Below are 18365 nucleotides of genomic sequence, written 5' to 3'. Positions count from 1 at the left end.
TTTGATATAGGGGTATTGAAAGATGTAAGGGTGAACAAGTTTTCATAGCAGCCCTAATAAAGTTAACGTTATGACTTCAGATGTACGTGCTCACTAACATGTAAGCAATGGCTATCTGACTGACCAATGGCTAATCAACAGATCAGTCATAAACAGTCATCAATAAGCAGATGATACCCAGCTCTATATATCCTTATTTAAGCCTCCTGGCAATTCGGAAGAGGATGTCAATCACAACCTCACTGCTGCAGGAAACTGGCTAGGAGCAAACAAATTGAAACTAAACCCTGAACAGACAAAGAGAGTGGTGGCTGGGAAGGCGAACATCTGGAAATGTAAGGTGGTGAGAATCACAAAGGATTGCGAAGAGCTCCAAGCGGACCTTGATAAATTAGGTGAGTGGGCCCAGAAATGGCAAATGCAGTTCAATGTAGCAAAATGCAAAGTGATGCACATAGGGGCAAAAAATCCAAACTTCACATACACGCTACAGGGGTCAGTGCTATCAGTCAGACCAGGAAAGGGATTTGGGCATCTTAGTTGATAGTTCCATGGGAATGTCAACTCAACGCACGGCAGCTGTAAAAAAGGCAAACTCTATGCTGGGGATCATTAGGAAAGGAGTTGATAATAAAACTGCAAGGATTGTCATGCCCTTATATAAAGCAGTGGTGCGACCGCACTTGGAGTACTGTGTCCAGTTCTGGTCGCCGCATCTCAAAAAGGATATTGAGGAGATAGAAAAAGTGCAGAGAAGGGCAACAAGGATGATTGAGGGACTGGAGCACCTTCCCTATGAGGAGAGGCTGCAGCATTTGGGACTCTTTAGTTTGGAGAGGAGGCGGCTGAGGGGGGATATGATTGAAGTCTATAATTATGCATGGGGTAGAAAATGTTGACAGAGAGAAATTTTTCTCTCTTTCTCACAATACTAGAACCAGGGGGCATTCATTGAAAATACTGGGGGGAAGAATTAGGATTAATAAAAGGAAACACTTCTTCACGCAACGTGCGATTGGTGTTTGGAATATGCTGCCACAGGAGTTGGTGATGGCCACTAACCTGGATAGCTTTAAAAGGGGCTTGGACAGATTTATGGAGGAGAAGTCGATTTATGGCTACCAATCTTGATCCTCTTTGATCTGAGATTGCAAATGCCTTAACAGACCAGGTGATCGGGAGCAACAGCCGCAGAAGGCCATTGCTTTCACATCCTACACGTGAGCTCCCAAAAGGCACCTGGTGGGCCACTGCGAGTAGCAGAGAGCTGGACTAGATGGACTCTGGTCTGATCCAGCTGGCTTGTTCTTATGTTCTTATGGAAAGCCATTAGCTGCCCACTTTTGACTGAGTTGTGCTGACCGTTGCAGACTCTGTTAAGAGCATTGGGGTTATACTGGATCCAGCGGCATTGCTTGGGAAGTGAGTTACTGCAGCTGGAAAGAAGGCTTCCACGCCACTCAGCCTGACCTGGGACCCCTTGACACAGCTCCTCTGACCACCTGGATCTACACCACGGTGACATGCAGACCTGACTACTGCCGTCTGGACACTCCAGTTGGTGCAGAAGGCCACAGCTCACTACAATCAGGAGCTAGGTGGTGCGTCCATTTTACCCCCATTCTACAGTCACTCCACGGGGGGTGCATCAGTTACCAGGCCCAGTTTAAAGTAGTGGCTGTTCCATACAGAGCCCTTCACCCCCTCTCCACATCTGAATGACAGCATCACCTCTCAGGGCAGGAGTCTTCTGCAAGGACCAACCTGCAAATGAGCAAGATCAGCCATGGCCCAGAGAAGAAGAAGAAGAGGAGGAGGAGGAGGAGGAGGAGGAGGAGGAGGAAGAAGAAGAAGAAGAAGAAGAAGAAGAAGAAGAAGAAGAAGAAGAAGAAGAAGAAGAAGAAGAAGAAGAAGAAGAAGAAGAAGAAGAAGAAGAAGAAGAGGAAGAGGAGGAGGAGGAGGAGGAGGAGGAGGAGGAGGAGGAGTTGGATTTATATCCCCCCTTTCTCTCCTGCAGGAGACTCAAAGGGGCTGACAATCTCCTTGCCCTTCCCCCCTCACAACAAACACCCTGTGAGGTAGGTGGGGCTGAGAGAGCTCCGAGAAGCTGTGACTAGCCCAAGGTCACCCAGCTGGCATGTGTGGGCGTGCACAGGCTAATCTGAATTCCCCAGATAAGCCTCCACAGCTCAGGCGGCAGAGCAGGGAATCCAACCCGGTTCCTCCAGATTAGATACACGAGCTCTTAACCTCCTACGCCACTGCTGCTCCTCTGTTGTGGCCCCCACCATTGTGGCCCAGCCCACCTCAGGAGGTCAGGAAGGAGCCCGCTCTCCTCCTGGCTTCCCGGAAAGGATGCAAACTGGAATTCTTATTCAAGAGAGCTTTACTATGCAGGCAACAGAGTCCCACTGTGCTAAATGATTCACTTAAATAACTTGGAGCAGTCAGTAGGGACCGTGGTCTGTGTTTAGCTTACCGGAATTAGGATTTTACCATATAACTTTTGTATCATTAACAGTGCAATGTATTCGGTGGAGTCAGCGGTGCTGCTGGTGCTGTTCCGCCCCATGGCTTCCAGGGGGCTTTCTGGAGATGTGAGGAGGGAGAAAAGAGTTGGGGGGGGGGCATAAGTTCAGGGCCAGGCCTGTGATGCCGCTGACTGCAAGTGTAACCTCTATCTGTGGGTTCTGTGGGGCAGAACTTGGAATGAGTTTGCAGCAACAAATTTTTAAAAACAACATGGTTTACTTTCTTAACATATAATATCAAACATCAACATTTAACGTCACACTTCAAGGTCCTGTTCAGGTTGCATTTTCAAGTCCTTAGACTTTTCAAGGCTTAGAGACAGCTTCTACTCTAGAGCTGTGGCTATGCTAAACTCTGCGGCTTCGTGTTGATGTGTTTGGGGCTGTGTAGGGATGGGTGGAGGAAGGGGAAAGTGAGGGTGGGGCATGAGTCTGGAATTGTGTGCATCGAGGAATGCTGCTGTAAATTTCGTTGTGCGTGCACAATGACAATAAAATGCTTATGCTTATGCTTATATTTACAGTCTACTGATACAGCCAAGTCCAATTCTTCTTTGCAAGTGGGTTGGCTCCTGAAGACTCCAAGGGCTGGGTGAACAGGATTCAACATGATGAAGGTTTCCAGGAGAACTCTCACCCATTACAAACACAAAAAGAAACCCTGAAACAATAAACTCCAATATTTACAACATAGCAAAAATAAACTACCACCTTCCCAGTAGTTCCCAACAACATTGCAGTTACCTTAACAAGGTGTTAAGGGCTTATACAAACCAAGGTCTGAGTCTGGTAGCCTTGTCTCCTCCAAACTACATGAGCTCTGCAGCCTCCTGCTGCTTTGAGTCTCCACCCCTTTCTGGGTCAACCCATTCTGAGCATGGGGGTTACACAAGCCCTAAATGGGAGCTGACCAACAGCATCTCTGCCCTCGGGAATGCCCTGCCCCCCCCCATGCCAATATTCACAACAGATGCCAGCATGGCCACACTGTGGCCGGGACTTCCAGCTTTCGCGGTGGCAGGGTGCCCGGCCACCCATGTATCAGGCCCTCCACCTGCGCATATACCCCTTGTGCCAGCAGGGTGGGCACCCACAGCAGAACAAACCTGCGCCGGCTCCACAGCTCCCCCCCCCCCCAGATTGGACTGTAAAAGAGTCACGTTAAGATTGATGCTCGGCTTCAGTTGTGCTTCCAGATTCCTGTTTGATTCTACAAACCTTAATCTGATTGTATTGTTTATTGAATGCCAGTCAGAGTAGATTGTATTGTGCAGTACGCTTGGAGCCTAAGTGAGAAAGGCAGAGGATAAATAATGTAAATACAGGCACACATACATAAATATAATGTGTTAGTCATCATCTACCCAACCCTTAAAATCCCGCAGGGCTGCCTCTGTTGATTTTCTCCTCCGCCAGAGTTTTGCTAATCTGAGCCGAGGGGAGGAGGAGGAGGAGGAGGAGGAGGAGGAGGAGGAGGAGTTTGGGGCTGATTCCGCATTGGCCAAAAATAGTGGTGGGGTTTTCAGGTGGCCATTTTTTTCCTTTTCCCTGCCTCTCTCTGCTGCCTGGAAGAAGAAGAAGGAGGAGGAGGAGGAGGAGGAGGAGGAGGAGGAGGAGGAGGAGGAGGAGGAGGTTGGGGCTGATTCCGCATTGGCCAAAAATAGTGGTGTGAAAACGGTGTGAAAACAGTATAAACCCTTTTACACTATTTTCACACTATTTTCCCACTGCTGTTTTTGGCCCATGCGTAATCAGCCTGGATTTATATTACCCCTTTAGCACAAGCTAATCTAGTTCACCAGATAAGCCTCTGCAGCTCAAGTGGCAGAGCAGGGAATCAAACCCGGTTCTCCGGAGCAGAGTGTACCTGCTCTTAAGCTCTCAGATCAGGGCAGCAGTGCCGTTCCTGGATGCTGGAGCCATTTGGATGAGTTTTTCGCTTTGCTTTTTCTCTAATGCTGAAACCTTTGCCCTATTGCATTGCTTATTAGGTGCCTTGTGTTGTTTGAATTGTTTTCCATATTTTGTTCCATACCTTGAGTAGCCTGATAGCCCAGCCCAGTCAGATCTCAGCCAAGGTTCGTCCTGGGAGGGGTCACCACCCAAGAAGGCCAGGCTTGCTTTTCCGAAGATGAGGGCAAACAACCTCTGCTTATCCTTTGCCTTGGAAACCACGAGGTCCTGTGCCGTGGTGCTGGGTGTCAGCTGGGTGTTTGTGCCCGGCCTTTCCCGTGGCACGGGGGGTGGGGCTTGGGCAGGGGTTGCCCTGGGTGCCATTTTCTCCCGGTTTGCCTCTGGTCCTGCGGTTAAGATGAGTCAGTTGTGATTTGATGGGACACAATTATTTCTTTCTGAAAGTGCTTTGAGCCTCAGTGGGAGATGTGAGCTAGAAATGAAGCACACAAATAAGTATGCTTTTCAGTGGAATAAACCAAAATGATATAATGTAATTTGATAGCTTTCAGGTTCTTCAGAATGTTTCACCAGCATGGATTTGAAAGCTGGCGGGGGGGAGGCGGAGAGCTATTTGGGTCTATAGTCTTATGGTATTTTTCTTCCGAATACATCGACTTATAATTCTACAGGAAACAAAAAGTACGTGCCGCGTTCCGCCTGTCTGGATGAGACTCCCGCCTTCCGTGCGCCCCGTTCCAGCACCCAGGCTTCCGTCCGAGCCCTCCCTGCCCAATATCCATCTGCACTACAGTCACCTTCAACATTTACAATCTGGATTTCAAAGGTCATCTATTATGCATAAAGCACTTAAAGCAGGTTTTAATCATATCCTACTTGGACAAAGTGCTCGGCTTTCCCCACAGCCGCCTCTCCACTTCCTCTGATATGCAAAGCTTGCAAACCTCTGCTGAATAAAACGGGACCCGCTCCTGCATAGATCTGCTTAGGCAATGCTCAATAATTGCCCGAAAGGTCGCTATATTTTGACCCCAAAGTGAGTGCCTCAGGAGGAAGCTATGAGCTGAGCTCTTAGTCGGCCAGCAGGAGCCGGAGGAGGGGATTGTGACTCAGGCGTGGACCTGCGGAACAACCAGCAGCCGTCATCTGATACTGGCCCTGAGAGCACCAGTGGCGTAGTGGCTAAGAGCAGATGCACTCTTATCTGGAGGAACAGAGTTTGATTCCCCGCTCTGCCGCTTGAGTTGTGAAGGCTTCTCTGGGGAATTCAGATTAGCCTGTGCACTCCCACACATGCCAGCTGGGTGACCTTGGGCTAGTCACAGCTTCTCGGAGCTCTCTCAGCCCCACCCACCTCACAGGGTGTTAGTTGTGAGGCGGGAAGGGCAAGGAGATTGTCAGCCCCTTTAAGTCTCCTGCAGGAGAGAAAGGGGGGATATAAACCCAAACTCCTCCTCTTCTTCTTCTTCTGAGCTTGCCCAACCTCTTGTTAAGCCAGGCCTGCTATTTGCTAATTCCCCCACTCTAAAAGGGATGAACCCCCCGTATTTTGAGTAACCATCCCAGGCCAGATAGCTTGACTTCCACTTTCCTGCTTCTGCTCAGTTCTGTGGAGGAGCCCTCCCAGAGAGTGACAGAGAAGCAACCTGTGGTTGCCAATAAGCTTTTTTTGCCATCTGGCTTGCAAGGTCTGGTGCCAAGCAGTGAAGGATGTTTGCATTCTTCTATTTTCATAGACCTCGGCCATTTTTAGATGCTTCTTGCTTCTAAGCCAAGGATGGTGGCCTAAAACAAAGGGAATAAATAGAGTTTTCTATGCCGTGTCAATTCTTTTTTAAAAAAACCCAGAAATAATTGCACTGAAAGGACATTTGGACTACACGACTGTGTCTCTGGGAGCTTGCAGATCCATCTACCTGAGTGTGATGCACCTAGAGCACGTTTGATTCATTCTGCACTCAGTCTGTAGATGTTTTCAGCAGGCTGATCAGTAGCAGCAGCCTTTTTGTAGTTATTCATATGTTTGGTCCTTGTTGTGATTGATCCATCCTTTTTCTTTGAGAAGCAAGTTCATATTTTTTCCATTAAAAGGCCTTTACGTAGAGATCATCTGGATCGGGAGCTTTCCTCTTTCCTGAATTAACCAGTTGCGCTGAACTGATTCCTGGACTCCCACAGTAGCTGGAACAGTCTGTAACAATCACTGTTCCTTCTAACTAAAAATCCCAGCAGGGTGTGGTTTATCTGCCTCAGTTTTCCACTCCAGACCAAACATGTTTATTTGTACGTATTTATATTTTATATTTATATCCTGTTCCTCCCGTGCTACAAAGGGGGGTTAAGCTGGGTAACAAGTCAAATATACATTTAAAAACAAACAATTAAAATGCAAATCAATAAAAAAAACCAAATAATAAGATCGTGCTCTCTAAGTTCCCAGCAGAGCCGACTCCCAAGCATAATACACCCTCCACAAAGTAAATGGTGAGGGGGACCAAGGGGAGCATATGGAAAGGGGCAGGGTGCTCTGACCAGTGTCTAGTGGATGTAATACAGCAGCCAAAAGTTCTCAATCATGTGTCTGGCAGAACATCTCCACGTTGGTGGATGCAATATTCACCCCCCACCCCCATACACACCTTCTATATCTCTTCAGGCAAGGAAACCGCACACTGCCTTTTTATTTTCAGGGACAGAAGAGCCTCTTATAATGGTATTGTGAGGTATAAAGTTGTGGCCCCATGAAACTGGGCCACATCCTGCAGGGACAGAGTTCTATCTGGCAGTGGCCGCAGCCAAAAAGGCCCTGGGCTCTGGTCAAGAACAATCGGACTCCTCTCGGGTCAGGGGCTTCCAGTAAATTTTGAGAAGCATCCTAAGGGGTACATATCAAGAGAGGTAGTCTTGTAGATACGAGGGCCCCAGAACATTAAGGGCTTCAAAGGTTAAAACCAGCATCTTGAACCTGATCCAGAAGCCTATTTGGCAACCAATGCCCCTGGTGGAGAATAGGATGAGCAGCAATTCAGCGTGGACTCCTTCTTAGAGCCCTCACAGCTTCATTCTGTACCAATTGAAGCATATGAAGGCGTCTCAGGGGCAGACCTACGCAGAGACAGTTACAGTGTTCCAGCCCCGAGGCCAAGTCAGAGCAAGACAGGTAGGGGGGAGTGGCTACTTGCTGGACATGGCAAAGATGATAAAAAGCCATCCTGGGAACAGTTAAAAAAACCCTGCTGTTTCGTGATCAGGGACACATCCAGGATGACACAGACTCTCGATGGAAGGTTTTGCCTCTAGTTGTGTCTCATCAACAGCTGGTAATTGTACTCGTCATCCTAGTCCCGTGGTGGCGAACCTTTGGCACTCCAGATGTTATGGACTACAATTGTAGTCCATAACATCTGGAGTGCCAAAGGCTTGCCACCACTGTCCTAGTCCAGTCCAGCTCAACCTCCAATTGGCCAGGCTTGCAGGGGATGATGGGAATTGTAGTCCATAACATCTTGAGTGCCAAAGGCTGGCCACCACTGTCCTAGTCCAGTCCGGCTCAACCTCAGGACTGCCATCTTCCCAATCTTCCCAGCTCTTTTTTGGTCTTGCTGTACATCCACTGCATTTGATTAAAAGCTACCGCCTACTGCTTTACAATTCCAACATGCCCTTTTATAATTCTTCACTTACTAGATTTATTTATTAGATTTTTATGCCACCTTTTCTTTTTCCGGTTCAGGGTGGCTTCTGACCAATCAATCAAGAACAGTTTACAACAGGGGTCTACAACCTGCGGCTCTCCAGATGTTCATGGACTACAATTCCCATCAGCCCCTGCCAGTACGGCCAATTGGCATTATAAAATACTAATTCCATAATTAGTTCCAAATATTATAAAATTCCAAATAATCCTAATTCCAAATATTATAAAATACTAATTCCATAATTTAAAAACAATGGCATTTATAAATTACCAGAACAAAGAGAAGTCCAGTTCTAACTGGGGATAATGGCCATGACATGGGAGGGGGCAGGGCAGAGGGAGGCCAGATTATTTCAATTCAATGTCAACTCAATGCATGGCAGCTGTAAAAAAGGCAAACTCTATGCTGGGGATAATTAGGAAAGGAGTTGATAATAAAACTGCAAGGATTGATATGCCCTCATATAAAGCAGTGGTGTGACCGCACTTGGGAGTACTGTGTCCAGTTCTGGTCACCACATCTCAAAAAGGATATTGAGGAGATAGAAAAAGTGCAGAGAAGGGCAACGAGGATGATTGAGGGACTGGAGCATCTTCCTTATGAGGAGAGGCTGCAGCGTTTGGGACTCTTTAGTTTGGAGAGGAGGCGGCTGAGGGGGGATAGGATTGAAGTCTATAAAATTATGCATGGCGTAGAAAATGTTGACAGAGAGACATTTTTCTCTCCTTCTCACAATACTAGAACCAGGGGGAATACAATGAAAATGCTGGGGGGAAGAATTAGGTCTAATAAAAGGAAACACTTCTTCACGCAACGTGTGATTGGTGTTTTGAATCTGCTGCCACAGGAGGTAGTGATGGCCACTCACCTGGATAGCTTTAAAAAGGGCTTGGACAGATTTATGAAGTCGATCCATGGCTACCAATCTTGATCCTCCTTGATCTGAGGTTGCAAATGCCTTAGCAGACCAGGTGCTCAGGAGCAGCAGCAGCAGCAGAAGGCCATTGCTTTCACATCCTGCATGTGAGCTCCCAAAGGCACCTGGTGGGCCACTGCGAGTAGCAGAGTGCTGGACTGGATGGACTGTGGTCTGATCCAGCAGGCTAGTTCTTATGTTCTTATGTTCTTATTTCAGAGGTCCTATATTATTTCTGCTTCAACTGCAGACCATCTTCATCTTATTCTCAATATCCTTTAGAGTCATATACCACTGATAAAAGATCTTACATTACTTTTCTCTCAATGTTTGGCTCACTGTGAATTTTAAATCCTTTATCCACAAGGTATCCCATTATTGAATAGACATTTCTTCATCAAAATCTTGCCTCCATGTTTTAACTTGTTCAGTTTCTGTGTCAGATTGAAGTAATAACTTGTAAATTTGTCTGCATTAGATGTCCTTTTTGTTGCTTTATCCGCTTTTCAAATTCATTCAACTCTCTCGGTATGCCTTTTTGTTCAAAAGTCCTTTTTTTAAAAATCTTGAAATTGAAAATACAGTAATCATTGTACTTTTTTTGCCTTCATTCTTCACCTTTTGCCAAGACTTCATTTCTCCTAGAGAGTTTATAAAATTACTGTATGTTACAAAGTCATTATTTTCCCTCTTGTGCTTATCATAATATGCTTCTACGGGAGACATTAATGGGAATATTGGAGGACTTATTCTTCTCTGAGTGGATTTGCAAATCCTAAATAGTCCGTTTCTGATTATATGGCTTCTATTTTTGCATTATATTGGGTACAGCTAGTCCCCCTCATTTTTCTCACTTTCTAGAACTCTACATCTAATGCTTATTGTTTTCTTATTCCATATGAACTTATGAATCTATTTCTGCTATTTCTACAATGCATACAGATTGTATACAGATTGGTAGTATCCGAAATAAACAAATTTGACATTTTAAGTTTAGACTATTTCTGCAAGTCCTCTCGTATCGTCACCCACATGGCTTTGGAATTATCTTTGAATAGTCTTTGAGTCTCACTTTGCCCACTCAGATTTATTCCCAAATATTTAATGGGGTTTGACATTACTACACATCTTGTAATCCTTATAATATCTTCCTCTTCCTCGTTCATTAAAAAAATTAAAATAATGTTTACCCAGAGGTGGGATCCAGCAGGTTCTCACAGGTTCCCGAGAGTAGGTTACTAATTATTTGTGTTCACCGAGAGGGGGTTTCTAATTGGTGATTTTGCCATGCAATTTTTGCCTTAGTGATGCCCCTCCTCTCAGCAGTAGCGTGCAGAACTTGAAGCAGTCTAGCAGGAGGTGCACCGGCGTGTGTGGCAGCCTGCCCCTACGTGCATTCGTTTCCTGCCCAAGGACCGGCACAGCGGCTGCGTCCTTGCCACAGCCCTGCCCAGGAATGCCCCACCCCCAGAATGCCTGGCCACACCCTGTCGTGCCCCACCCCGCCCCGTTGGCGCTACACCACAGTTTGAATCCCAGCACCATGGGAACATGTTACTAAAAATTTTGGATCCCACCACTGTGTTTACCTTTTTTTCCTGTTGATTTTATAGCCCAGAAAAGGTCTATCCCCCCCCCCCCAAATTTGTTCCATTACATATTGCATTGACAAGCAGGGATTTGCAACTGTCAACACCACGACATCATCAGCATAACTTTTCATTTTGAACTCTTCTCCCTCCACTTTCTGTCCATTAACTCTAGGATCTTGTCTCATGAGTACTATTTGTGCACCCAAAGTCAGTGGGATGCATTTAACAGTTTGTCAAGCCCCTGCACGTGGCTGGCAAATAGGGGATGAGATGGACTAGCAGGGGCCCAGACTTGTCTTTTTCTAAGTCACCACTTCAATGTCAAGGTGATATGTAAAAATCTTAGCTGCAGAAAGGGAGGTGTGGTCTGGCAAAGGGACCATCACCAAAGCCATAGGATGGCTGCTGAAACTACATGAATATGCTTGCACAAAGTAGAGAAAATTGCTGCAACCTAGAGGAACTGAGGTAGGGAGCAGCTGCTCTACAGTAGCTCTTCCTCAACAGCTGAACATCCAGTGGGGTGTAGTGGTTAAGAGCAGGGGCACTCTAATCTGGAGAACCGGGTTTGATTCCCCCGCTCTGCCACTTGAGCTGTGGAGGCTTATCTGGGGAACTACGGGTAGATTCTGCAGTCCAACACATGCCAGCTGGGTGACCTTGGGCTAGTCACAGTTCTCTGGAGCCCTCTCAGCTCCACCCACCTCACAGGGTGTTTGTTGTGGGGGGAGGAGGGGAAGGAGATTGTAAGCCCTTTTGAGTCTCCCTACAGGAGAGAATGGGAGGGATATAAGTCCAAACTCCTCCTCCTCCTCCTCCTCCTCCTCTTCTTCTTTGGGCGTCTTAGTTGATAGTTCCATGGGAATGTCAACTCAATGCATGGCAGCTGTGAAAAAGGCAAACTCTATGCTGGGGATCATTAGGAAAGGAGTTGATAATAAAACTGCAAGGATTGTCATGCCCTTATATAAAGCAGTGGTGCGACCGCACTTGGAGTACTGTGTCCAGTTCTGGTCGCCGCATCTCAAAAAGGATCTCGAAGATATAGAAAAAGTGCAGAGAAGGGCAACGAGGATGATTGAAGGATTGGAGCACCTTCCTTATGAGGAGAGGCTGCAGCGTTTGGGACTCTTTAGTTTGGAGAGGAGACGCCTGAGGGGGATATGATTGAAGTCTATCAAATTATGCATGGGGTAGAAAATGTTGACAGAGAGACATTTTTCTCTCTTTCTCACAATACTAGAACCAGGGGGCATCCGTTGAAAATGCTGGGGGGAAGAATTAGGACTAATAAAAGGAAACACTTTTTCACACAACGTGTAATTGGTGTTTGGAATATGCTGCCACAGGAGGTGGTTATGGCCACTAACCTGGATAGCTTTAAAAAGGGCTTGGACAGATTGATGGAGGAGAAGTCGATCTCTGGCTACCAATCTTGATCCTCCTTGATCTCAGATTGCAAATGCCTTAGCCGATCAGGTGCTCAGGAGCAGCAGCAGCAGCAGAAGGCCATTGCTTTCACATCCTGCATGTGAGCTCCCAAAGGCACCTGGTGGGCCACTGCAAGTAGCAGAGAGCTGGACTAGATGGACTCTGGTCTGATCCAGCAGGCTAGTTCTTATGTTCTTATGTTCTTCTTCTTCTCTGTAGCACAGCAGTTGCTGGCTCTGGGGACAACTGTCCTTCAGACACAAGCATCAAGGTTAAGGTGGGCTGGAGAAGGCAGCAGGCCTGCTTCCTACCAAGTCCCAGAGTAGCTCACCTTTGGCCCGGAGCTCCACCCTTCCTTCTGCCTCCTGCCTCTCTGCTCCCGGCCACACACAGCTAATATGCAACAAGCAGCCAGGTTGATTTTATTTCTGTGTAGTCAATAAATATCTCCAGACTTGAGCATTTCAGGGAGACGGAAGCCGGCTGTGGACGCAGCGAGAAGGGCTGAGCTGCCTGATGAGTAATAGGGGAGATAAATATCCCTTTTGTTATCCTTGCACAAAAGGTGTTTTCGCTGCTGTATAACATGCCACGTTCAGATTAGCAGCGTTGCTGCTGCCGGCAAAGAGGGAGGCTGAATCATTTCTAGATCTCCACTGACTGCAGAAGGCCGGAGCGTCATAAAACACCCGTCTTGCTCCTCTCTCTTTTGTCTCCAATTGGGCTGAGGTTCAACTTTCTGGCTGCAGTCCCAGTGCCCGGGGCGGGGGGCGGTGTGTGTGTGTGTGTGTGTGTCTGTCTGCATCTCCTTGCATCTCAGGCTCAAATGCTAATGAGTTCCTCAACATAATGGGGGAAGATTAATTAGTGTTCCAACTCTCCCTCTTTCACCCTCAGGCATCATTGAGGCCTCCTTCTGAAATGGGGTCTTTGTCTGTATCACAGCTGGTGACGTGGTTAACATGTCACCCCACACGTGTTTGAGGTCACCTGCCACACAAGTGGGCCTGCACCAGTGGCTGGTATCTCACAGCTGGGCAGGGGCGCACCTACAGGAAATGGCATCCTGCGCAAGAAGTGAAATTGCGCCCCCTCTGAACTTGCCCCCTGCCCCCCCTGCACTCAATGCCAAAATTGCTCCTGCCCCCCAATTTAAAATTAAATGGGGGTGCACAGAGTGCCCCTCCATCGCACCTGCCACTGCTGCAGCTTACCTGGGCCCTTGCAAGCCATTTTGCATGGCTGTTGGTGCAGCTCCCCAAGACCCTCCTGCCTACTCCTGCAGCTGCTCAGCGCCCACCTGCCACTCCAGCTGCTCCCCCTCCCTGAAGCCCCTCCCCTCCAGGCTACTCCCACCACCCCTCCCCCATCCCTGTCATTGGCTCCCCTCCCTCCCTCCTGCAAGGTCCCCCCTGCCCCGGAGCCCTGCAGATGGAAGCCTTATTGGCCTGCCTCCCACCACACACAGGCGTGCTGATTGGGCATCGGGGGTGTCAGTTTGGCACCTTAGCAGAATGCTGTGGCTGTGGGGGCGTTTTTGTGCCTCTCACATGATTAAACCCCACATGTCCCCCGGCAGGTACGCCACTGCAGCTGGGCCACAACTGGGCATTTGGATATATGCCCAAAAGGAGAAAGCCCTTAAAAAGCTGTTTTAAGGTTTCTTTGGCCTTTTTGGCTAAAAAAGGCAGCAATCTGGTTGAAGGTGAAAAGCCTAAAATCAAAACTTTCCCGTGCATTCAGGAACTTTCCTGTGCATTCACATAATTGGGCCATCATTTTCAGAGATCGAAGTTGCTGAGGAGTGGGAAGGAAGGCTGAACGCAGACAGCAGATAGATGGAGGCAGGAGAAGGGGAGATGGCAGGACGTTCAGAGAACAGTAAGAGGAACTAATGGAATAGGGGAAAGGAAATGCCCCCTGGAAGTCCTTGTGGGCTCCCGTTTGTCTAACTCAGGGGTAGGGAACCTTTAACACTCAAAGAGCCATTTGGACCCGTTTTCCACGGGAAAAGAAAACACTTGGAGCCGCAAATAATTTTTTACATTTAAAATAAAGATAACACTATATATATATAGGGGTTTTTTAACCTTTTACTCCGCTCATTCTGAGAAGCGCATGGATGTGCCCGCCCTGCTGCCTGCAGGGTGGGCAAGGATGAAGCTGGCGGCTCGGCCTCGCCAGCCTCCGGGAAAGCGCCCACCCCGCTCCAACAGGGCAGGTGAGAGGGGAAGCCCACGGCGCAGCCCAGCCGACCATGGACAGTTGGTGCGCCCGCCCTGCTGCCTGCAGGGCGGGCAAGGATGAGGCTGGTGGCTTGGCTCGCAGAGCCACAGTGCAAGGGCAGAAGAGCCACATGAGGCTCTCAAGCCGCAGGTTCCCTACCCCTGGTCTAACTTAATTGCCATCTGAGGGGCCCCCCGTGCACCTGCTCCTTGCGATGTTTGCCTTGTGTTACAAATCCGTCAATGCCCCTTTAACCCTGCTTGTGTTTGGGAGAAGCCAGAATCAGCCAAGCAGGAGTGAAAAGGAGGAAGAACAACGGGAATTTTAAGTCCTGCTTTTTCAGGCAGGCTATGAAATGCCTACAGGAGGGTCAAAGAAAGCCTTTTTTCCCTTGTATTCTGTCTTCAGGAAGAAGCAGGCTGGTTTCTTGTGATTATAGGGGTGGGGGGGGCACAGATGGATTGTTCAGCTCTAGCACTTGGTCTTTGTAGGCAGCGGGAACCGCAGGGGCAGGCTCAGGTCTCTGTGTTATTAGCAGTAGTCAAATTGAACCAAGGTCTGAGAAAACGGAGGACAACTTCCGAACCCAATTCTCAAACAGAAGACTGACAGCTCCCGGCTTCAACGTATTCTAAAAAGAAACCGTTTCTCCAGTCTCACGCGCAGTTGCAAATGTGTAGGCTTTAACCTTTACCATCAAAATCATTCTTTCCTTTCCTGGGAAATAAAATTCTTCTTTTTGCTATTTCTAGCCAAGGTTATTTTGTCTTAATTATCGAGGCAAGGGAGAAGCGAAATGCGCCTCCACAACAGGCCTCGGGGAAGTGGGGTTGCATTTTTAAACAAGTGGATAATTTGGCTGACGTGGGGTTTTCGGGGCTGGGCGGCTCGTGGGTCTTGCAATTTTTGTTCCTAACTTACTTGCATCCAGTGGTGGGATCCAAAAATTTCAGTAACAGGTTCCCATGGTGGTGGGATTCAAACAGTGGCGTAGCGCCAATGGGGCTGGGCGGGGCACGACGGGGGCATGGCCAGGCATTCTGGGGGCGGGGCATTAATAATGTCTCTGTTATTGTAAAAAACTCTTACTGTAAAAAAAAGTTCCTAATTTCCAGCTGGTATCTTTCTGTCCATAATTTAAACTCATTATAGCAAGTCCCATCGTCTACTGCCAACAGAAACATCTACTTCTCCTCTAGCTGACTGCCTGTCAAATACTTAATACTTTCCAATACTTAATTTTGTTTCTGGAAATCAAAAAAAGGCTACTTTCCTTAAACAAGGAACTTTACCATATTTCTAAAACATGTTTGTAAAACAGCCCAACAGGGAGAATTGTCCCGTTTTCTACCTTCGCTAACCAGCCACATAGGAAACGACAGGACTTTATGATTTTTGGACCTAATGGAATTTCTAACGGAAAAGCAGACCCAATTAGTAACCCCCTCTCGGCACACACAAATAATTAGTAACCCACTCTCGGGAACTGGCGAGAACCTGCTGGATCCCACCTCTGCTCGCATCTATGGCTGGCCCTTGACCCTGGACTTGAGAATCTCTTCCACGATTTCACCGCAGATGCCAAGGAGGGAGCTGAAGGGATGTTTGGGGGAAAAGGATGTGCACCAGAGATTGCATGCAATTTGCAGTGTTCCTGTCAACTGCCATGACCCCCGACTTGCTCAAAGACAGGAATCAATACTTTAGAAGCAGTATTCTTGTTTTATTGATGACAAGTGTAGGGAAGCTGGCGATATTGTTTGAACTGACCAGAAAAGCATGGACACGTTACCCAACCCCCTCACTTCCCCTCTCCATTGTCTGAATCCAAGAGTCTGGTTATTGTGGGGAGGTGGGCGGATGCCGACCCAGGGGGTCCCACTGAGGGAGGAACATGGGATATAGATAAAGCAAATAATAAAATCAGAATCTTTCCACCTGCTGTTCCTGCTTCTGAGGGATTCTCCCGCACGGGATGGGCGACACCAGGCTACGTGCGAAAGGGATCTGGGAGTCTTTGTAGACCACAAACTGAACATGAGTCAGCAGTGTGATGCAGCGGCCAAGAAAGCCAATGCGATTTTGGGATGCATCAATAGGAGTATAGTGTCAAGATTGAGGGGTGTCATTGTACCTCTCTATTCTGCGTTGGTTAGACCTCACCTGGAATATTGTGTACAGTTCTGGGCACCACAATTCAAGAAAGACATTGACAAGCTAGAACGGGTCCAGAGGAAGGCAGCCAAAATGGTAGAAGGTCTGGAGTCCATGTCCTATATGAGGAGAGACTTAGGGAGCTGCGGATGTTTCATTTGGCGAAGAGAAGGTGAAGAGGTGACATGATAGCCCTGTTTAGATATTTGAAGGGATGCCATGTCGAAGAGGGAGAAAGCTCGTTTTCTGCAGCTCCAGAGGCTAGGATCAGGAGTCATGGGTTCGATGTGGAGGAAAAGGGGTTCCACCTAAACATCAGGAAGAACTTCCTGACAGTGAGGGCTGTTTGACACTGGAATGCACCACCTTGGAGTCTTCTTCTTTGGATGTTTTTAAAGAGAGGCTGGATGGCCAACTGTCAGGAGTGCTTTGATTGTGTGTTCCTGCATCGCAGGGGGCTGGACTTGATGGCCCTTGGGGGCCTCTTCCAACTCTATGATTCTTCACCTTCACCCTGCCTGAGCAGCAGATTGTGCTCTTGATGTGCTCCTGGGTGGCTTCCCTGATGCCTGAAATTTCAGGTGTGCATAAACAGGTAAACAAGGCAGCCTCTGCAATGTAGCTGAAGCCACCAGGATTTCCCACCTGACGTTATTATGACTAGGGGGATGGGGTGGAGTTGGAGTGAGCCCCAAGACCTTTTCCAGCAAAGTAGCACCAGAGGGGATGTCTTCTGTGCCGAGTGAGGTGTCGTAAGAGGCTCAGAAGGAGAAAGGCTTTTTAAAATAACCTGCCCGAAAATTTCAACGGTGCCTCTGATGTCTGTCATTAATTGGGCATGCTCTTAATTATTTCATGGCGATTGGACATTCTAATTCGTTTCTTAATTGGACATCTGTTCTCCCTGTAAACGTGACGTCTGCCTTGATAGAAAAGTTGCCCTCTTCACTTGCTCAGGCAGGTCCATTCCCACTTAAAAAGAGCCCAGTTAGATCAGACCCCTGATCCATCAAGCGCCGCATCCTGTATTACACAGCGGTCCACCAGTTCCTCTGGAAGACCAATAATAGGGTATAGAAGTTTCCCTAATGGAGTGTTGTCTGTTTTCCGGGCTGTATGGCCATGTTCCAGTAGCATTTTCTCCTGACGTTTCGCCTGCATCTGTGGCTGGCACCTTCAGAGGATCCAGTGGTTCCGGCCGTGAAAGCCCTCGACAATACATGTTTCCCTAATGCTTACCACTTGCATCCTCTTGTATCTGACGAAGGGAAGACTACCGACTCTCAAAAGATTATATCCCCCAAAATCTCATTAACCAAGAAGGGGCCTCTGGACTCAGCCCTGGCTGGTTTTCATCCTCTTGAGTTCCTTGGCAGAAGGAATGTATAGAAGAGTATGAAATAAATCTGACTGTTTGCTGAGTGAGTGATTTCACTTTTACGATTTGCTTTTCCCTGTTGTGGTCAATCCATGAAATACATTTCTTTGTTTGTGTCCATAGCAGGACTAATGTAAAGACCTAACCTGAGGAACGCTTTTGGAAAATGCCCCCTGCAAATAAGTTGATCAGATGACAGCCTGCACTGAACTTCAATCTGTGGCAGCCCCCACCCTGTGGAATGGGGGCTTCCAGCATTCTATAGCACAGTGGTTCTCAACCTTCCTAATGCCGCGACCAGTGGTGGGATGCAGCAGGTTCGCCCCACTTCGGCAGAACTGGTTGTTAAAATGGTACTTGTAAACAACCAGTTGTTAAATTATTTGAATCCCACCACCAGAACCGGTTGTTAAATTATTTGAATCCCAACACTGGCCGCGACCCTTTAATACAGTTCCTCATGTTATGGTGACCCCCAACCCTAACATTCATCCATTTTACAGATGGAGAACACTGATGCAGAGA

Source organism: Sphaerodactylus townsendi, linkage group LG02 (genome assembly GCF_021028975.2).
Source record: "Sphaerodactylus townsendi isolate TG3544 linkage group LG02, MPM_Stown_v2.3, whole genome shotgun sequence".
Classification (NCBI taxonomy): domain Eukaryota; kingdom Metazoa; phylum Chordata; class Lepidosauria; order Squamata; family Sphaerodactylidae; genus Sphaerodactylus; species Sphaerodactylus townsendi.
Note: the sequence above shows the minus strand (reverse complement) of the source record.